The sequence below is a fragment of the Triturus cristatus genome, chromosome 10, assembly GCF_964204655.1.
Source record: "Triturus cristatus chromosome 10, aTriCri1.1, whole genome shotgun sequence".
Lineage (NCBI taxonomy): Eukaryota > Metazoa > Chordata > Amphibia > Caudata > Salamandridae > Triturus > Triturus cristatus.
The window spans coordinates 500,623,331-500,640,820 of record NC_140593.1 but is presented as its reverse complement, the minus strand read 5'-3'; the positions used below and the strand labels follow the sequence as shown (position 1 = coordinate 500,640,820).

Genomic DNA, 17,490 nt, shown 5'->3' with positions numbered 1-17,490 from the left:
CCAATAAAATGCATTATTTTCCTTTCAAATCTCTTTCTAAATGTTATCACTCTCAAAAAGTATTTTTTTCATGTAATGTCCCCTTGATGGGAAGAGCAGGTTTCTGAGGTGGGAGTATCAGGCAAGTGACACTTCTCGGGCTCTCCCTCATGACCTCCTCCTCAGATCCCCTAACTGCCACTCTCCACCAGCACCCCTCATCTCTCCGTAGCGCCCCTATTGACCTCCTCCTCAGACTACCTCACTACCATCCTCTTCCAGTGCCCATCATCTCTCTGTAGCCCCTTCCCCTATTGACCTACTCCTTGAACTCCCTCACTACCACCCTCCACCAGTGCCCCTCATCTCTCCGTAGCCACTCTCTCATGCATTTCATTTGTTGTATAGCGCTACTCATATCAGTGTAGGGTGTAACAGTACTTTACATCACGCACACATTATACAGAGACAAACGATCATGCAAGTATGTAAATCAGTCTACAGGGAATGTCACATAAGCCAATGAGGATTATAAGGTGTAGGAATCACATGTCATACATACTGGTGGGCAGTATATTTTAAGAGGGTTTGGTCTGGAGGAAACGCAGGATTAAAGCATACTCCAGTGGTTAGGGGTTGGCTTTACTGACAAAAATGTATATCTGCCCAAACAAACTCTTTTTAGCAATATTAGAATAATGAAAGACTGGGGAAGTTCTAACTATATTACAACACAAATAAAAGCTAAGTTCTAAGAATAACATTCAGGTTTGCATGCAACTCTTTGATGACAGTTCACAGGTCACTGTCCTATGATAGGATTGTAACTTCTGAACTGCAAATAACACGCAAATTTCTGTGACAAAGGTAGTAACCCACTGAGCTATCCACAGAAAGGAATATGCTACTTACCAGTATGCATCTGTTATTGGCATGTAGAGCTGCAGATCTACACACTATGCATAGATCGCCATCTGGTGTTGGGCCCAGGTGTTTGTACTTGTTTTTGTCTTGGAAAGTCTTTGGAAGTCACGAGGTATGTGACTCCTCCTTTGGATCATAATGCGCATGGGCGTGGGCTCCATCCTCAGATTGTTTTTCGCCAGCAGGGAAATGATGGAGCTTTGTAAGAAACAGGAAAGATGCCCAGGTATGCTGTATCTAAGTAAGATAATACTGGAACAGATAAAGGTAGCCAGGGAGACGGGTGGGCGTGTGTAGATCTGCAGCTCTACATGCCAAGAACAGATGCATACTGGTAAGTAGCATATTCAGTTCGAGGCATATGAGCTGCAGATTACACACTATGCATAGATTGTATAGCAGTATCCCCTCCTAGCGGCGACCAACAGTATCTGTTGCAGTAGTTTGAAATAGTGTTTTGAGTACAGCCTGGCCCACACTAGCTTGTTGTTTAGTTTGCACATCGACACAATAGTGTTTTGTGAATGTGTGCGGTGTAGACCATGTAGCTGCTCTGCAGATATCGTCTAAGGGAATGTTCCCTAAAAATGCCATTGAAGCCCCTATCTTTCGTGTTGAGTGTGCTTTAGGAGCAACAGATAATGTATGTTTTGCTTTGTGGTAGCAAACTTGTATGCATTCGACAATCCACCTAGCTATCCCAGATTTTGAAATGGGGTTGCCCTTGTGTGGTGGTGAGAAAGACACGAATAGTTGTTTGGTTTTACAAAAAGGTTGTGTTCTTTCTATGTAGTACAGCAGTACTCTTTTGACATCTAAGGTGTGAAGAGCTCGTTCTGCGACTGTTTGTCGCTGCGAGAAGAATACCGGCAGCTCTACAGATTGATTGAGGTGGAAGGGAGAAATGACTTTAGGGAGGAATTTAGGATTAGTTCGGAGAACAACCTTATTATGATGCATCTGCAGAAAGGGTTCCTGAAAAGTTAGGGCTTGTAGTTTGCTAACTCTTCGTAGAGAAGTAATGGCTACTAGGGAAGCAGTTTTCCATGTTAGAAATTGTAGCTCACATTTATGTAGAGCTTCAAATGGAGGTCCCATTAGTCTTGTGAGAACGATGTTTAAATTCCACACAGGTGAAGTTGGTACTCTGGGGGAAATTATTCTTTTGAGCCCTTCCATAAAAGCCTTTATGGCAGGTACTCTGAAAAGTGATAGATGTTGCCTATTTTGTAGATATGCTGCTATGGCAGCAAGATGCAGTCTGATAGACGTGTAGGCTAAGTTGCATCTTTGGAGGTGTAATAAGTAGCCTATGATGTGTTGGATAGACACATCTAGGGGATCAGTGTTGTTGTTATGACAGTATATTACAAAGCGTTTCCACTTGGCTGCATAGCATGCTCTAGTGGTAGGCCGTCTAGGTTCTTTAATGACGTTCATACAGTCAGGAGGAAGGTTAAGGTAACCGAATTCTAGGACTTCAGGAGCCAGATCGCTAACTTGAGCTGAGCTGGGTCTGGGTGTTGGATCTCTCCATGGTTCTGGGTTAAGAGGTGTGGAGAGAGGTGTAATTTTTGGTGCGGAACTACGGAGAGTTCCAGCAATGTGGTGTACCATGGTTGTCTGGCCCAAGTTGGAGCAACTAGGATGAGCGTTAAGGAGTGTTGCTGTAGTTTGCGCACCACTAGTGGAATGAGTGGGAGAGGCGGAAAAGCGTACGCAAACCTGCCTGACCAGTTCATCCATTTTGCATTGCCTTTGGACAATGGGTGAGGATACCGGGAGGCGAAGTTTGGGCATTTGGCGTTTTCTTGGGTGGCGAAGAGGTCTGTGAGAAGTTGGCCTGGCATTTGTTGGTCACTAGTTATAGTGGCCACCTTGCACCAGTCCAATTCGACTCTTATGGTAGATAGGTTTAAGACAACCTTTTAAAGAAAGCTATCCTAGTGGTAGCTGTGGAGAGCAGCCTTCAGGCTAAGTCTCAGAGGAATGTAAAGCAGCTTGTTTTACCTTATAATCTCTTGAATGACCAAATGAAAGGACACCACACAGGTATATATATCAAATATATATGTATTTATTTCTAGACACACTCTACTAATCTCTTTATGAGATTAGAAGTCAGGAAAACATTCAAATATCAACGTTTCACAATAAGTTAAGCACAAATATGGCTGGGGCCCGAGGGGCGTACCAGATCATATACTAAAAAAGAGGTTTAGGAAAGTCGACTTGCAAGGGGACAAGGCCTAGGGCCTGTAGAATCGCTGGGGCTTCACTAATCCACCCAAGGCAGGTAAGTAAAAGACCCACGAGAGACGCGTGCAGTGTGAGAACACAGCCGCGGGTTCCCTATTGGTTTCAATGGAGCAAATCGCGGTTGGATTTGTAAAGTTTTAGGGTACTTCGAGGAAGTCTACAAGCAAGCCACTTACAAGGTAAGTAATTCGAGGGCCAACACACACTAGGGCACCGGAGTGCACGAGTTACCTCACCCAGGGAAGCCGGGTGCATAGGTGTCTTTTGGTGTCTGGTCGCGTCGCTGTTTTCTATGGAAGCCAAAGCTGGATTCAAAATGAAGATGACCTGAAAGCAGAAGGGACAGTGTTCACAGCCACTTGCCAGTGACCCGGGCCAGGAAGATGAATGCCCATGGAAGTCGGGTGATTTCAGGTGATCAAGGGTATTTTGACTCTTCCACCACGAGGACCAGGAGGCGTCGACGACGGCCAGGAGCTGGATTCGGAGTGTCCCACGAAGTCTGCAGCTTACTGAGGTGTCGGCAACCGGATTGGAGCCAACAAGCCTTGGCAACAGCAAGTCTCATGGAATTCAAGAAAAGTCAGCGGTGCAGACCAGCAAGGTCTGAGGGACTCACCCAGCGAGGGTAAGTCAGGGCAGGCCTGGAGCAACCAGGGGAGCCCTTTGGTTCGATGGAGAAGTCTTAAGGGGACCCACAAGCCAGCCGGCAAGAGATCGCGAAGACGCCTCATGAGGATTCACTTCATAGGAGCCCACGGTCATTCGGGACGAGGTAGGCCTCTGATTTTCGAGGGAAATCCTGCTGGAGGCTTGGGCCACACGTGGTCCAAAGCACAAGTTCGTAGACCGTCGTGAAGGGGTTGCACTCGACAATAGTGCACGGTTCCCAGGTATTGCAGTTCCTCGTCACTCGTGGGGTCCACTCGCCTCAGCTTCGCTGGGGACTCACAATGGCCGTCGAGAAGTCAGGAAATCCACTTCCTTGGCTGCAGGGACTTCGGACTCCGGCGGGAGCGGGAAAGTTTGCGACCGTTGATTCAAGTTTTTGGTGCTTGCCAAGCAGGGGAGTCACTCCTTGACTCCAAGGGAGATTCTTCCATCTTCCAAAGGTAGTGGAACGTCGAAGGGCCAGGATTCTTCTTGTAAAGAGTCGTCCAGGGATATCTAACTTGCAATGGCAAGGGTTACCTATCTTATAGTAAAAGAAAGGGAGGGACTAGCTCTATGACCACTCCTCTAGGAGGGTCAGGGGGGTGGGTGGTTACACCCACTTCCCTTTGTCCAGTTTCGCGCCAGAGCAGGGGCTGGTAGCCCCTGAACCGGTTTGAGCTGGCATATGCACAGAGGAGCCTACTGCTCCCCCAGTGCAGGACTTCAAAGCACTCTAAGAGTGCACCCACCCAGCTCCAATACACTAAATCCTGTCTGGAAGGTGGTGACACCTCCCTGTGACAGGATGCCTATTGTTGGGCCTCCTCCACTGCGAGTTTCAGTCAGCAGCAGGAGGGCAGCACAGTGGCTGTGCTGGTGGCATCCATTTTGTGATGCCAGGGCTCTTTCAGATTTCTACTGTGTTTCCACAGTGGGTACATGTCGTCCCCTCTAGAAGGGTGGGATCATACTCCCACACCAGTTACTGGTGTGGGGGTATGATTCCAAGTTGTTTGACACCAAACACGACATGTTTTGATGCAGTCATTCCAAAGTTAGCATTTACCGGTAGGTTATAATGCACTTAAGAGTATATGGTTTAACCGCATCCACAAACAGCCACAGAGAATAGACTCTGCCAGCTGCAGAGGGGCCCTGCTCAGGCAGAGGCACCCCCTCACATTGTAAACCAAGCACCCTGCCCTCAGGATTGATAGGGCCTGCCTTAGGGGTGACTGATAGGTTTATATGTGTGTGTATGGTGAGATATAGGAACCTATACCTCAGTGAGGAGTGCTAACACTACCTTACCCAGGCTGCAGTAGCAGGCCTGTGGTGTCAGATTTAGTCTGCTTCCCAGGGGTGGCATAATACATGCTTCAGCCCCTGGTAGGCCTGTGAAGTACCTATGCCCTTGGTACCTAAGGTACCATAGGTACCATATACTAGGGGCTCATAAGGTACCACAGTATCCAATCACTAGTGCATCTAATATGCACTCCAGTCATTTAAGGGAGTAAGCAGATAGGCTGGGGTCCTGGATAGTAGGATCCCAGCCAGACTAATCAAAAACCATTCAAACACCAGGAAAAAAGTGGGGGCAACCATGCAGTCAGATTCCACCTTCCTACAAGGTCTATCTGTGGTTGCCCCCACATCTGAAAAAACAGTTGAAGAACTTGCGGATGAAGTTCCCACTCGTAGATTTGTTGTGTTTGACGGCTCAACAGATCAGCTATTGTGTTTTGGACTCCTGGGGCATGTTGGGCTAGGAGAAAAATGTTCTGAGGTATAGCCCACCTCCATATGCTCTGTGCGAGCTGAGAGAACTGCAGAGAGTGTGTCCCGCCTTGTTTTTGCATATAATACATGGCTGTCATGTGGTCCGTGCGGAATAAGACAGCTTTGCCCGATATGTGTTTTTGAAATGCTTTCAAGGCTAGGAATATGGCTAGTAACTCCAGGTGGTTAATGTGGAGTAACTTTTGTTGAGGTGTCCACCTGCCCTGCATGGTGTGATGTAGTAGGTGAGCTCCCCAGCCAGAGAGCGATGCGTCCGCTGTCATAACTATTTGAGGAATCGGCTCTAGGAACAGTCGCCATTTGGAAAGGTTCTTGGTGTTCCACCACTGCAGAGAGCGATGGGTACGACCGTCTACCAACACCAGATCTGTTAGCTGACCTTGAGCCTCGTTCCATTGGCGTGCTAAGCACTTTTGGAGAGGACGCATCTGGAGTCTTGCATGAGGCACTATGAATATGCAAGAGGCCATCATCCCTATGAGTTGCATGAACACTCGAGCTGGAAGAGAGTGTTGCGGTTGGAATTTGGTGAGAAGAGCTTATATGCTTGCTATCCTGGCGGGACTGGGATAGACCAGCGCCCTTGAGGTGTGTATTGTGGCACTGAGGTATTGCGTGCTGGGACTTGGCGTGGTTTATTGTGAACCCCAGGTCGTGAAGTTGTTGAATAGTGGCGTGAGTGTGTTGTACACACTGACTGTATGAGCTGGCTTTTATGAGCCAGTCGTCTAGATATGGGAAGACGTGGATGTGTTGTCTTCTTAGGTGTACTGCCACCACCGCTAGGCACTTGGTAAACACTCTTGGTGCTGTGGTGACTCCGAATGGGAGTACTTTGAATTGATAGTGCTGACCGTCTACTACGAATCTGAGATATTTTCTGTGAGCGCTGTGAATGGGAATGTGGAAATAGGCATCCTTGAGGTCTAGGGTAGCAAGGAAGTCGCCCTGTGAAAGCAGAGGAAGGACCTGCTGAAGTGTGACCATGTGGAAATGGTCTGAGTGTATGTATAGGTTTAGGGGTCTGAGATCTAAAATAGGCCTTAGAGAGCCGTCCTTTTTTGGTATGAGAAAATAGAGGGAGTAAACTCCCTTGTTTTGTTGGTGCAGGGGAACTGGTTCTATTGCACTTTTTTTGTAGGCGGGAGATTACCTCCTGCTTTAGCAGTATCAGATGTTCTTGTGACATTGGATGCTGTTTGGGTGGTATGGTTGGGGGGGTAGATGTTTGTTCGAGACAGTAGCCTGATTGAATTATCTGTTGCACCCACCTGTCTGAAGTGATGTTTGCCCAGGCAGGGAGGAATTGGTGGAGTCTTCCCCCGACTGGAGTGGAATGGTCTGGGGGAAGTGGAGGGAAGTTATGGGTGGGGATGGAGGCAGAGCGGGAGTTGTTGTTTTTGCCTCTGCCTTTGCTGTTGTTTCCCTTGTAACCACCCCATTGGTAACCTCTAGTAACGGTGGATTGGGTGGGAGCCTTGTAAGAAGTGGAGGGGCTATCAGAGGAGTAGCCTCTGTGGGTGCTTCTGAAGGATAAGCAACAAAAGGACCGTCTGGGAGCTTGCGACTGCAAGGCTCCCATAGATTTGGCTGTGTCTGTATCCTTTTTTCATTTTCTCAAGTGATACGTCCACATTGGGGCCAAATAGGTGTTGCTCATCGAATGGCTGATTGAGTATGGAACTCTGGACTTCAGGTTTAAAACCTGAGATGCGTAACCAGGCATGCCTACGCAAAAGGACACTGGTGTATATTGCCCGTGAGGCGGTATATGCCACATCTAAGGCACAACGGATGGAGGTGTTAGTGATGGTTTTACCTTCCTATATGAGTTCATTGGCCCTGTTTTTATACCTGTCAGGGAGGTGCTGCATTATGGACTCAAGTTCATCATAATGTGCCCTGTCATACCTGGCTAAGAGCGCTTGGGTATTAGCAATGCGCCATATGTTTGCTGCCTGTGATGGTGTGCGTTTGCCAGAGGCGTCCAGGAGTTTAGATTCCTTATCTGGTGGTGGTGCATCACCTGATGTTTGGGAATTGGCTCTCTTCCTTGCATTGGAGACTACCAAGGAGTCTAGTGGTGCGGGCCCTTAATGTATGCTGGATCAGTAGGAGCAGCCTTATACTTTTTTTCTATTCTCTGGTTGATGACTCGAGCCCTGACTGGGTCTTTAAAGATCTCTGGTGTATGCTTAATGACCCCTTTAAGCATGGGTAAAATTGATTGTGTGGTGTCGAAAATGTCCATGAGAAAATCTTCCTCTACTGGGTCTGTATGAAGGGCAACCCCGTGGTACTGGGCAGCTCTGTGAAGGAGCTGGTTGAAGCTGATTTTGTCCTCAGGAGGGGAAGGCCTGGAGGGGTAGAAGTCATCCTGTGGGGTGTAAGGGACGTCTGGGACACTGTAATTATCCCAGGGGTCTGGGGAGCCAGTAGGGGTAGGGTCCCCTAGGGGTTGATCGTCCACACCTCCCCATGCATCATCTGAGGTGTTGTCATTATCGTCATCTACTGGGGTAGGTGATGGTGTAGGAGAGCGGTGTGGTGGGGGAGGAGAAGGAAGAGGAGAAGGGATCCTTAATGGAGAGGTAGGAAAGTCTCTCTTTTTCGGTGGTGGTGCCGGTGCAGGCGCATCTTGGGGTCTTTTCTTGATACTATGCATTAAGTGACCAGTCTTAGGATCCTTCACAAGAGTCTTTTGGGTAGGATCTGGACGAAACAGTTCTTCTGTGGGAGGCAGCTTTATCAGCGTCGACTCGGTAGCGGTTCTAGGTTTGGAACCGTGCAGTTTTGCAGTGTCTTTGTCCAATGGAACCTGTTGTTTTTTCAGTTCCGAGGTCTTTGGCTTCGAAGAATGGGAGTCGGGCCCTTTGGTGGGCGTTTTTTGATCGGCTCCGAGGGTGTTGTCGTGCAGAGGGACCGGTACTAGCCTTCGACGCAGAGTGCTTAGATGTCGAAGCAGCGGTCGGCGTGGACGAGGAGGAGGAGGACGTCGTCTTTTTCGGTGCCTGAGTATGTTTTTTGGCACCGAGTGTAGGCTGACTCGAGCCCGAGTCACCTAAAGGCTTAGTAGGCTTCTTTACCGGGCCCGAAGGCGGGGTATGGGAAACAGTGTCTCGGTGTGCACGTGGGCCCGAAAGTGAAGGTGATACCGAAGCCTTTTTTGATAGCGTCGAGGGGGGGTTTGGGTCGGGGTCGACGTCTGCACTCCCAGCCCTCTGAGCTGGAGTGATGTCCTCAACGTCAGAGTCATCTGCTTCGGAGGCGCTGATGATGCCTTCTTTGACCCGACCTTGCTCCGGAACATCGACGCCTTCTTGGAAGATGTCGTCGGGGATCGAAGATGACAAGCGAGCCAATGTTCTTCTAGCTCGTCGGTCCCGGATCGTCTTCTTGGAATGGAAGGAGGCGCAAGCTGGACAGTCTCTGGCCTCATGCTCCTGTGAGAGGCAGAGGTTACAAACCTCATGCAGGTCGGTGTGGGGAAACTTCTACCCACATCGAGGACACTTTTTGAATGGCGTCCTTTCCAATAGCCGGAGATGAGGCCCAGGTAGGCCCGAAGGCCTTCGTCGACGACCGGAATAGAAGACTTCGAAGTTGAAGGGTCGCGTGGATTGGGAAAAAGCGATCGAAACAATACTGTCGAGAAGGGAAGGATTGCGCGTCGAAAGAGAAAACCGTTAACGGTTCCGAACTGGAACTCGAGAACACATCCGAGCCCGATGGCGGGAAAAAACAGTATGGGATGGAGCCAATGCCCATGCGCACTATGATCCAAAGGAGGAGTCACATACCTCGTGACTTCCAAAGACTTTCCAAGACAAAAACAAGTGCAAACATCCGGGCCCAACACCAGATGGCGATCTATGCATAGTGTGTAATCTGCAGCTCATATGCCTCGAACATAGAGTTTATCTGCATTTCAAAAATACCAACAGGCAAATGATTGCTCTCCAGCAGGTTCATAAATCACCAGAGTTTTGTATTAATGACTGTACACTTTTCTTAAGATTTGATTGTATTTACCTGTTTCATGTTATTGCCTCTGCGCTTTGTTCCTGATTGACCTTTCATGATTGTTATATTTACACAGTTTTTCCAATTGCTTATTTCTTTGTCAAATGTATATCTTCTCCGTATTTAACATTAATTCTTTCTTCCCCTTCGTATAGATTTCTTCCTTCATGTCACCATTTGCCTTCATGCTCCTGGAGTTCGTTGCGGTTGTCCTCCTTCCCTGCCTTCCCTTGGGAGCCTATGATTCGTCATTGTTCTATGTGGCCTCCACCCTCCTTCCCTTTTGTTTGTTCTCGACAATATGTAAGTTTATTATTCTTCCTCTTTTGTTTTATTGTTCTCTTATTTATCTGTTTTTCTTCTTTATGCTCTTTAGGTCTTTTTTTCTTCTTGTTCCAGTCCTTTCATTTTTCTTCGCTCTTGCTCTTGCTTATACTATTGCTCCTTGCTTTTTTCTCCTCTCTTTTCTCTCATCATGAAACTGGTTTTCACTATGTGACTCATTATGTAAATATTCTTCACTATCTTTGCTGTCTCCTATTAACATACACATATGCTTTTAATATCTTTTTTATTTTTTGTTCTTTTTTACGCTTTCCTTATATTACTATATTGATATGTTCTTTTACCATTGATCAATGCCTTTGAAAATATTGTCTTGGAATGTTAGAGGTTTACATTCGCCAATTAAAAGACAGAGAGTGTTATCCCATTTGGCCAAACTTAATGCAGATATAGCTTGTCTGCAGGAATCACATCTATCGGAAGCTGAATCTGTTAAATTAAGAAGGGGTTGGGTGGGTGAGGTATATTTTTCTCCAGGTGATGGCAAGCGTAATGGCGTTTTGATATTATTTAAAAAATCTCTTCCAATCCAGTTAGTAACGCATATCGCTGATGTTTCAGGTAGATGGGTGTTAGTTAATTTTACTCTTGATAATGTCCCTATTTCCATTTTAAATGTGTACGCACCCACTTGTGGAGACGCCTCCTTTTGGTCCTCCTTAGCTCCGCTAATCACTCAACATTATGTTGATAATTTCATTCTAGTAGGTGATTGCAACGAAGTTTTTGACCCCTTTTTGGACAGGCACTCAGCTACCGCTTACATCCCTCATAAATCACAAAAAAGTTTCACTCAACTCATTGCACAATTCAAATTTGCTGACGCCTGGAGACTCTGCAACCCCACCTCACGAGAATACTCTTTTTTCTCCTCCCCTCATCACACTCAGTCTCGACTAGATTACTTTTTTCTTTCACATCGCCTTACTCAGTCCCTTGTTTCTTCTGATATTGGCTCCATTTTGATTTCGGATCATGCTCCAGTCTCTATTACATTGGATGTATTGCAGAAGTCCACTTCCTTCAAAAAATGGCGGTTTAATAATGCTCTCCTCCTTGATGCACAATTTGTTTCTTCCTTCACGTCCTTTTTTCATGAATATTTTTTGCTTAATTATACAGGCGAAGTTGCATTCCCTGTAGTTTGGGATGCTTTCAAAGCGTCAGCCAGGGACTTCATTATCAACTATGTCTCTCGTAAGCGGAAAAAAGCCCAACAAGACACTGATGCTATTCTTTCCAGGATCAAACATTTAGAACACTTATATTATACTTCTAAATCAAAAGATTACCTAAACGACCTCATCTCTGCCAAACTTCAATTTAACAAAGATTCCACATTCAACGCCTCTAACTTTCTCTTAAAATCCAGCGCCAAGTTTTATGGCGGACAGAACAAGGCTGGTAAGTTGCTGGCTAATTATCTAAAGATCAGACATAATAAAGTTAATATTGAATCTGTCTATGGTCGGGATGGCTTGCTAAAACACAATAGTGAAGACATCCTACAAGAATTCTTACATTTTTATGAAACATTATATTCCTCCGAAGCAACTTCGTCTGAACAATCCATTTCCCAATTTCTCTCCACCATTTCTAATCCTTTTGATACCCCTCCAGACCTTTCTTCCTTAGAATCTGATCTTACTCACAGAGATCTTCTTCAGGCTCTTCACGTTCTCAAAAATGATAAAGCTCCTGGCCCGGATGGCTTTACTGTCGAGTTCTTCTCCCGTTTTTCAAATTTACTAATCCCCAAATTGCACTTGCTTCTTTCTAATTTTCTTCAAACTGGCTCTGCCTCTTCCTCCTTCTCCGATGCCCTTATTTGTATTATCCCAAAACCGGGTAAAGATCCACAGCATTGTAAAAATTACCGCCCTATTTCTCTAGTAAACGTTGACTACAAAATTTTTTCTAAGGCATTGGCATTGCGCCTAGAGTCTTTATTACCCGAACTTTTAGGAAAAGAACAATCTGGCTTTGTTAAAGGCAGACTGTTATCGGATAACACCAGATTATTTTTTGACATTCTCTCTAAGACTTCGCGTCACCCTCATTCCCTTGCAGCCATTGCTTTGGATGCGGAAAAAGCTTTTGACCGAGTTGAATGGCCTTATTTGTTTCAAACTCTGAAATGGTTTGGTTTTGGACCAAAAATTTCTTCCTTGATTTCATTTCTTTATTCTTGTCCTAGAGCTGCTATATCGGCTAATGGAGGCTTATCCTCTTATTTTACATTAGGTAGAGGAGTTAGACAGGGTTGCCCACTCTCACCCTTTTTGTTTAATCTGGCTTTGGAACCCTTTCTTCTGCGAATTCGTCAAAATGACAATATACATGGTTTTAGTTTTCATGATTCCAACATCAAAATGGCAGCTTATGCGGACGATGTCTTATTATTTATTTCCCACCCAGTCACCTCCCTTCCAGCATTCTTAGACGAAGTTCATTCTTTTGCCCACGTATCGGGCTACAAACTAAATAAAGACAAATGCGAAATCCTACCACTCACTAAAGTTACTTTCAAGGATGACTTCTCGGCTTCAGGTTTCACTTGGAGCCCTAACCTTATTAAGTATCTAGGCCTTCATTTTCAGTCCTCTCTTTCGGGTACGATCATTAAATCTATGGAAGAGTGTATACAAAAATTAACCACTCTTACTAGCAAATGGCATCCTCTTTACTTGTCATGGTGGGGACGATTGGACACAATAAAAATGATGCTCTCTCCCATTGTTTTATTCACAATATCTAACATACCTCTTGCTATTCCCTTAAAATATTTCAAGAAGATTAACTCTATTCTCTCTTCCTTCTTATGGGGTCATAAAAAATCTCGTATGTCTTTATCTAAATTAATGCGCTCTAAGAAGGAGGGTGGGGTGAATTTTCCAAATTTCTCCTTGTACCATAAATCCTTCTTGTTACACCAAGTTTCCCATTGGATCAAGGATGTCTCATTGTCATCTCCTCTTTGGTTGACCTTAGAACAGTCTTTCATTTCTCCTTTTTCATTCACAGAATACCTTATGTTCTCTCGTAGACCTCAATCTATTTCAACCCCTATTCTTAAACATACCTCCAAAATCTTTCCTTGTTTACCTGATTCAACTTTTTTTGACCAACCTATTTGGCATAATACCTCCATTTTAATCAATAACAAGCCAATTTTTTGGAAGCCTTGGAGAACGCGTGGTCTTATTTGGGTGAGGCAACTATTCCATCATGCTCAGATTATTCCTTTTGATTTAGTTGCCACTACCTACAATCTTCCTCTCGCTTTTCGACCCAAATATTCATTGTTGTCACAAGCATTACAGCACGCCTATGAGGCCCATCTTGCTACATCTTCCTCATCGATCTCCACGTCGTCCGATGCGCCCTCGCTGAATTCTTTACTCCTTACTCAACCTAAAGCTTCAAAGATATATGCTTTTCTTCACGCTTTGTCCTATCCCCGTATTAAAACTAGTACAGAGGAACATTGGGAAAAGGATTTTGAAACCTCATGGCCCACTGTATTGTGGGACAAATTGTGGTTGAAAATTCGCAGATCCTCCAGGGCAGCAAATACTACTCAAACACTATTTTTTATTTATAACCGTTTATTGTTCTCACCACTCACTCTCAGCACTCACTTCCCAGATACCTCTGACAAGTGTTGGTCCTGCTCTCTACCAGGTGCAGATCTTTTCCACATGCTCTTTGATTGTCATCACGTTCTTACTTTTTGGAAGCGGGTTTGGTCTCAAATTAATACGATTTTTTCCTCCATTCACCCCTTTTCTCTATCTCATATTTTTTTAGGAAGCCTATCTCCCATTTGGGAGCATTGCACTTACAACATTAGGATAATTGATTTGCTATTGGCTGTGGCATTTCAGCAAATCACCAAAAACTGGAAGGATTTCAGCAATTTATCTTATAAGGCTTGGTGGTACGCTGTTTGCTATAACCATAGACTAGATACTACTTTTGTCCATCCCTTAACCTTAGCTGTTAAGCGAAGAGAACTATGGAGCCCAGTTACAGACTTTTTTGACTCAAGTGCTTGTGCGTCTCTGTCTTTAACCCCGATACAGCAAGAAGTTTCTAAACCTCCATGATTTCCTATTCCTTCTAAACATTGTACTTCTTTCCCGTTTTTTTCTTTTTCTCTTCAACTTTGCTATTGATTATATTGTGTATTTCACGTTCCTTTTCAATACTTTATTTCATGCCAATTGCCAGTTTTTGCTTCTATTTAGTCTCTATTTTTGATGTCTCATAACACAGCATATGTTATTGTGATTACTTAAAATGTTATTTACCTATTTTTGCTTATTTTTATTTTCTTGTTTTATATCTTATTATGTAATGTCTCAGCATTTCTTATTTCAATAAAACTTTTCTGAACTTAAAAAAAAAAAAAAAAAAAAAAAAAAAATAAATCACCAGAGTTATCTGGTCATTTTTTATTGGAAATGAAGCATACACTGTGCCTTGCTGAGCCTTCCCTGATTTTAAAAAGAACAAATCGCCACACATTCTCTTATCTGCTCGGTTTTTCGTCACAGACCTGTCTGATGAGCAGTTGCAGGGGTCAGGAAAATAGAATCAGGATAATCAAACTTTTTTTCTCCAGCGTGAAATAGAAAAGGATATATTCACTCAGAAGGAAGGTTAAGGTTACCCGGTGCCAGAGAAAGGATTTGTCCCCTTCCCATGCCCCTATTGTACCAGCACGAGTGGGTGGGGACACAGCCCACCTTTTTAAAAGAAGATGTGTGATTGGGGGTGACTGCGAGAGAGAGCCCAGGCCCAATTCTCAACTCTCAGTATAGGAAGGAAAACAAGGAAAACAACGTTCGGAGGAACGTTTTCAATAAAAGTGGCCATTTTCAACTGACCTTCGTGCCAGCACTGCCAGGGCCAAGGCTCTTGTTTGGGTGGGCCAGGCTCATGCTTGGGTGGGCCTGGCCCACCCGGCCCACCCTCTAGCCTCTTCCAAAGCCAATGAATTTGCAAAAATAAATGTTTTGCCATCCGTGTCTGTGAATCGAGCTGCATGGAGCTAAACCTATTTGTCATACAACTGGTGTTACATGGTCAACAATTTTTTAAAAAACGAATTGAGTTCTTCATCTGAATATTTTGATTCAACATTATTAGTTCTTGAACTGTGTTATACATTTCTCTATTGCACTCGAAGTTTTATAGAGATTAGTTATATAATCAAATATGGATGAGTCACATTATTTTCAGGTGATGTTTTAGGGCGTGATTACGAGTTTGGTGATACGGCGCCGAGTCCACCGCGCCGCTGCATTGCCAAACCCATGGTCCGGCCGCCTGCCAGATTACAAATATTTCTCATGCCTGGCGGGCTTTTTTTGGGCACTGCAACAGCAACGGCAAAAAGAGTTCCTGCATGGCATGGACTGAAAAGTCCATGCCATGCAGATACTGTGGTGCATGTACACAGGGGGCATATGTTGTGCCACACTGGATGCACCTCAGGTCACAGAGGCACAAGAGGGCTGTGTAGGGCCCCCTTTGTTTCCTCTACGCCATGGTTTTCATGGAGGAGGAACTACCGTGAAATCCGGGGCAGAGAGGAAAATCGTAATATGCTTGGTGGGACTGTGGCAGTCATACCAAGCATATTGTGGCTCCTGACTACCACAACACCACCAGGGAATGGTGGTTCCCTGGCGGCTGCGGCACAGCCATGGAAGTCCGACCGCTCTAATTGTAAAAGGGCAGTCGGACGACCACCACCGCCGCACCCCCGTCTCTGGCAGTTCGTGGACCACCAGACTCATAATAAAGCCCTTGGGGCCCGAATACAACTTTTGGCCCAGCACGAGTTGGCGATACGCCACCACCACACTCCCTCTGCACCAGAGGCATGGTCGGGCCGCACGCCAGATTAGGAGTTTTCTCCTGTGTGACGGGCTGGTTTTTGGCATTCCCAATGCCAAAAAAACAATGGACTGTGCAGGAACTGTTGTGCATGCACACAGGGGGGCATATGTTGGGCCCCCCTGAGTACATCCACATGGCGTGAGGCATGTTGGTGGAACCGCCATGAAATCCATGACAGAGAGGAAACTTGTAATATGCTTGGCGAGACCGCAGCATTCCAGCCAAGCACAGTGTGGCCTCAGGACTGCCACACCACCACCAGGGAATGTTGGCTCCCTGGCGGCATCGACCACCTAAGTACGACCACCTAAGTCATAATGAGGGACTAGGGTCTCCGGTGCGGCGGTGGCTGGACCACCACTGCCACGCCACTCCGAGTTTAGTGGTCCTCAGACCGCCAGACTTCGTAATTGGCCCCTTAGGTTTTTTCTCATTTAATTAACATAAAAGTGGTAAAGTTAGCAAAGTCTGTGATTTGTTAGCTGCAATGTTTTGACAAAGTAATAAATGTTTAAAGGGATGTGAGAGCGACTCACCTCACAATTTACTGATGTCTGTAATTGTAACCAGATTTATGTCTCCTTGTCACCAAAACACCAATTAGAGAACTCTCTCTCCAACATTTAACAAACATCCAAAGTGCTTCCTATTTATATATTAGGTGTTGGCACACCTTCTTAGCAGTAAGGAGTATATGTGCAATAAGCAAATAAATAGCAGCATTATGGAAAAATAGCTATGGTTATGAAAACGTAGGCCCAGATTTACGCATTTTTCATGCAACACAGTGCAGCAACCAAGTCTGCTATGCTGCTCTGTGCCAAGGGGGAAAACACAGTATTGGATCATATCTACCAAGTATAACCTGCTACTGCTGTCATTCCCTCTGCTGGCACACAAACAGGCTGCCTTGCTCAAAGCACAGCCTGGCATCATGGTGTGGAGTTGAGTGTGCACTGTCCAGGATGGGATGAGATTTGAACTGGAAGAATATCCTCCCAGTACACATTCCTATCCCTGGACAAATTCAGAAGGATCACACACATTGGAATTGAGCTGTGCACTGCAGCACACATGCAATGAGTGTTTTTTAGGAGTAAATACATATCACTAATTTCTCCTTGTTGAACCTGTTTGAAGGAGTCATTAGATTTTGACACAAAGCCCAATCTGGATCCAACCTAGTAACACCTCTTGATGCAAAGCGACACAAAGCACAGCAGAAGAGTTTTATAGTGGAGAAACAGCCACCTTTCCAATATAATACAACTTTTGCAATAATAGTAAATACACTTGTAAGACTATGCATCAATTTGTATTGCTTTGCACCCACACTAAGGTGGAGCATTTTGATGCATTCCCAGTTTTACAATTCTGGGTGAATCTGGGAATGCACCAAAATCAGTGGGTGGATGTATGGGAACACCCACGCTCCACTCTTGGAACGCCTCCCTGGGTCAGAGAAATGCAATGCGGCGATTTGTTCTGCATTACTCCTGATTTATCAAGCCATGCAGGGCCACACAAGGAGGCCTTGTGTGACCAGACAAATCTGACATAGGTTTTGTGTAGCCGTTGGGCACCCTTGAGTGG

General features: G+C 45.3%; 1 protein-coding gene across 3 annotated transcripts in view; it reads right to left on the bottom strand.

Moving 5' to 3' along the window:
* The window catches only part of ESYT2 (extended synaptotagmin 2), a 769,824-nt gene that overhangs the window by 359,340 nt on the left and 392,994 nt on the right, over positions 1-17,490 (bottom strand). The window lies entirely within an intron of this gene.